A 4,428-nucleotide genomic window follows, 5' to 3' on the forward strand; every position below is an offset into this window, starting at 1 on the left:
GAAGACAAAGGGGAGGTGGTGGGGGGTCAAACTTCTAATTTCCTACTTTCAACTAATTTAGAAACCAGGTATCATAGATGTGGAACTGTGTAAAGTAGTGTCACACAAATGACGTCAAATCCAGAAGCTGGGAATTAAAGGCAGAAAGGGGGCCAACTTTGGGGCACTCTGAAGCAGCCCTCTGTGGCCTTTCAGTTGAGAAGTGGGCAGGGTGAATAGACTAACACCTGACCCCACATGGGGTCCAGGAACCAGGCCTACAGGAACCATAGGAAGATTTATATGCAGAATAAAGACTACTGCACTGCCACTAGCTTTCTGCCAACCTCGGCCCACCTCAAGTCACCATCATTTGGACCAAGACTTTCAATTAGGTGCTGGGAAAGAGGGACAGAGAAGAGGTACTGAGTGAGTATAGCTGATTCACCTAATAGCTGAGCCCCAAGAACCTCTGCACCTCTCTCCATGGGGACTCAGAGCCTGGGGATCTATCTTTCTGGGGGAAGAGGGGGTGTACTCTCCCTCCCTGCTTAAATCTGAGAAGTCAGGACGCTCCCGGAGCAGAGAGACCCAGAAGTGGAGGCTAATGGACAAAAGACCCTGAATGAGATGCCCCAGTGTTCTTCCCAAGCCTTTACAGGGTCTCTCTGACCTGGTACCCAACCCCTCAAGTCTGGTACCCCCCAAAGGTCTGGAGTGGCAGTGCGCCCTCCTGAGGCCTAGCAGAGTGGCCCAGCCTCCCAAAGGTTTTGCAGCATACAGCTGTTCGCCCTGCTCCTCCTGCTCTCGCAGGCCCGGGCGGGGGCGGGGCATAGGGGGTGCGGGCGAACACCGCCACTGGGTCCTTACCTCCGCGCGTGCATCCGTCCAACCAAGCGCAGTTTGCTGCTGGGACTGCCGGGCCAGGGAGGCTCCCACGGGCTCGGACCGTGCCTCCCCCGCATGGAGCCCCCAGAACCTTCGGTGGCCCTGAGCAGGGTCGCCGGGACCAGGGGACAGGCGCCGCGCTGGCGGGAGGAGGTTGCTCCTGCGGGGCGCGGTGGGGCGGGGCGGGGGTATCTGCGGGGCCCCGCCCGGGAGGGGACGTGGGAGCGATTATCCAGGAGAACAAAGGCAGCCGGGGATGGCTCCCCCCACCCCTTCCTCCGGGGGCCTGGCCCTGAACTTGAACTTGTACTTGACACTTTGTCCGGAAGGTGGCGAGGAAGGCCGTCTGAGCTTGGACAGGACTCGCCCGTCCATCTTCCGTTCCGCCGACCCGGAGACCTGCACTCCTTTACGTCCCAAGGGAGCCCAGGGCCCTGGCGCGCCCCAAGCCTCCTTGGGCTCCAGAGTCCTGGGGTCCTAGTGTCCCTCCGGGAGTGAGAGTGCGAAGGAGGCCCCGGGTCTCGGGCCGAGAGCCTCGGGCCGGCCGGAGCCCTGCGGCCCGCCCCTCCTCCCCATCCCGGGCCCTGCCCGCCCAGGAGCTGCGCGGGGCAGGCAGGATTCTCTGCACGTCGCGACGGCAGCCACTATTCAGCCGCTAATTGAACGTTAATGGCAGGTGCGGATGAGGTCACTGGAGCTGGCTTTTCTCACACATTTTTCATGCAAATTCGCGAAACTCTAAACAAATTTGAATAAAAAGCTCTTTGTGCCGCCCGCCTCCTAGTCCTCTTCTTCTCGCCTAGGATCCTGGCTCCACCCGGTGCCCTGGGGCTCCAGCCTGCAGCAGGGCTGCGGGAGCCGAGCGCCCCGGGGAGTGCCTCCTGCCAGTCAGTGGTTCCGGCTGCTGCGAGCCGGTAAGAGACTTTTCATTTGGGATCCTGGAGCCAGGTCAGACTGATGGGCCACCAAGCTTTAGGGAGGCCGTGTGCGCAGTGGGTAAATGCCTGGCATCTGGACAGACAGATATACCTATGCTGGCCTCTTGGCTTATTCCCCATCCCCACTGGCCACCTTGGTCGGGTTCTTGGTCTTTACCCTCTCCGTTGTGTAGCTACGAACAAGGATGGTATACAGCGACACATCATCTGAGGATTAAACCTAGATTTAATACTAAATAAGCACTCAGAGCAGTACTTGGCACAAGAAAGTGTTAATTATCTAGGGTCCAAGGGCCTTGTGACAATGAAAACTGTGGTGAAAGCATGATTGTGATTTTGTACATACATGAAAAAAACTTGTCAAGGGCTTTCAAGAGATTCAAGACCCCCTGCTTCCTATTCTGTTGTGTAGAGCGATCTGGAGCCCAGTGCCACTGCTTCCCAGCTGTGTGGCTTTGCCTGTTTCTTAGCTTCTCTGAACCTCAATTTCCTAGTTTATAAAATGCCATCCATTTAAGGGATCATGGTGAGAATTAAGTGAGAAGACATTAATGGAGGCTCCCAGACAAGGAGCTGGTCCCAATCTAGAACCTCAAGCATTCCTTGCCACCACCCTCAAAATAAGATAGGCCTTGAGCTACCACATGACAGAAGCCCAGGTCAATGGAACAGACTAAGACCTTGTGAAACTACTCACTCTGTGCTCCCCACCACACCTCCATACACCAGGAGTTGTCTTTGCTAGTGACTGAATCCAATTTTCCACGTGTCTACCCAGAAAAAACTGAGACTAGAAAATTTTTCAGAACGTTTTTATTTTTTGTGAGCTGTGGCAAAAGAGGTAGAGGGTTCTCAGGGTGGGAAGAGTCCTTTCTCCCAGGATTTTCCCTAATCCTCCCTTAAGAGTTGTCCAGGGAAGCCAACGGCCTTAGAAGAGTCCCAGTGATTCAGGCACCTGGATACCATCTCTGCTCTCCCACTTCTCCTCCAGCCTCGGCCCTCCTGCAGCCCCCAGCAGCCCCTGCCTCTGGGAAGCACTAGGGCAGGCTCAGGAGCACCCTCTCATCTTTTCATCAGGCTTTCAGATCAAGGACCTCAAGGAAGAGACTAAGTCTGAAGAGTACAGATGACTAACCACAAGGAGACAGGTGCCTTCAACAGCAATACTAACCAAAGATCCCCAATCTGTAGGTGGCTCTGAATTCCTTCTCTGAACCCAGTTCCCAGGCTCCAAGGCTGGGCATACTCTGGAGATGACATTAGGTGGAATTAAGGAGGACTTCAGGCAAAGGATTCTTTGAGGGGACTTTGCAGGGAAAGGTTAATGTCTACATGTGACTGGCCAGGAGAGGTTGGGGATTAGGGAACCTCTTTTAAATGGCATAGTCAAACAGGAATTAGTTATTTGGAGTTAGGAGTTCAGACTGTAGCCAATGAGAGGATATTAAATCACAGTTCTGGCACGTTTTAGCTATGTGCCTTAGAATCCATGACAGTATTTCTGAACTTCAATATCATTTGTAAAATGAGTGTACCAATGGTTCCCACAGCATAAAACTAGAAGGAATCGCTGGACCAAAAGCACATGACCTGGCAACTGAAAGCTCTGCCCACAGCCCCCTCCCCTGTACTGCATTTTTGTTTTTGTTTTTAAGACAGGGTCTCCCTGTGGCCCTAGCTGGCCTGGAACTTGCTATGTAGACCAGGCTGACCAAAATCTCACAGAGATCTGCCTGCCTCAGTACTGAGTACTGGGATTAAAAGCTTGCACCACTGCACCTGGCCCAGTGGTGCTTCTTAATGCTTTTCTCTTACAGCTGCCAATCAAGTCCAGGTACCTCCTTGGGTTTCCCAGGCCTTTTTGGCAACCTCACTGTAACTCTTTGCACCCTTCCAGGCCATGAAGCCTAATGCAGAACTCTGTGTGCTGCTATGCCAGGACTTAGAGCAAGACCCTGCACCTCAGTGCTCTGGGAGCTCCACGTTGCACCTTAACCCTTTCTAGAAATTTATTCCTTCAAGAGTAAAGCCAGGCTGTTGGTTAGCACTGGGCATAGCATGATCTGGTGGTGTTTTTCCCCCGTCTGGACACATGCTACATAGGTAGATAGAGCCTTTTAGAGCCAGTCCACTCCTGAAGCTAGCCTGTCCCCAGCAGGACATCACCATTGGCCTTCTTCAAAACAGGCAGCTCCTACCAGAGGGAAGCCAGAGTTTATACCTGCCTTAGAACCTCCAGGGTCCTGACTCTGCCCCTTACCTGCCAACCAGCTTATAGAAACCCACTGATTTCTCTCTGCCCTGTACATATGAGCCTGAAATACTTATGATGCTCACCAAATAAGAACCAGAGAAACTAGGCCTGGCACTAAATAGGCTTCTGATTATTAACAGCAGCAGCCATGCTGATGGTATGAGATTATTAAACTGGAGAAGGCCAGAGACCACCAGTGATGTTAAGATGCTTTTCCCTGAGCTGGGTGTGATGGCCCATGCCTTTAATCCTAGCACTCAGGAGGCAGAGGCAGGCAGATCTCTGTGAGTCAAAGGCCAGTCTGGCCTACTTAGTGAGTTCCAGGCCAGCTGGGGCTACAGGGAGACTCTGTCTCAAAAAACAGAAAAA

This window comes from Nannospalax galili, unplaced genomic scaffold, assembly GCF_000622305.1.
Source record: "Nannospalax galili isolate Female #2095 unplaced genomic scaffold, S.galili_v1.0 scaffold185, whole genome shotgun sequence".
Taxonomy (NCBI): domain Eukaryota; kingdom Metazoa; phylum Chordata; class Mammalia; order Rodentia; family Spalacidae; genus Nannospalax; species Nannospalax galili.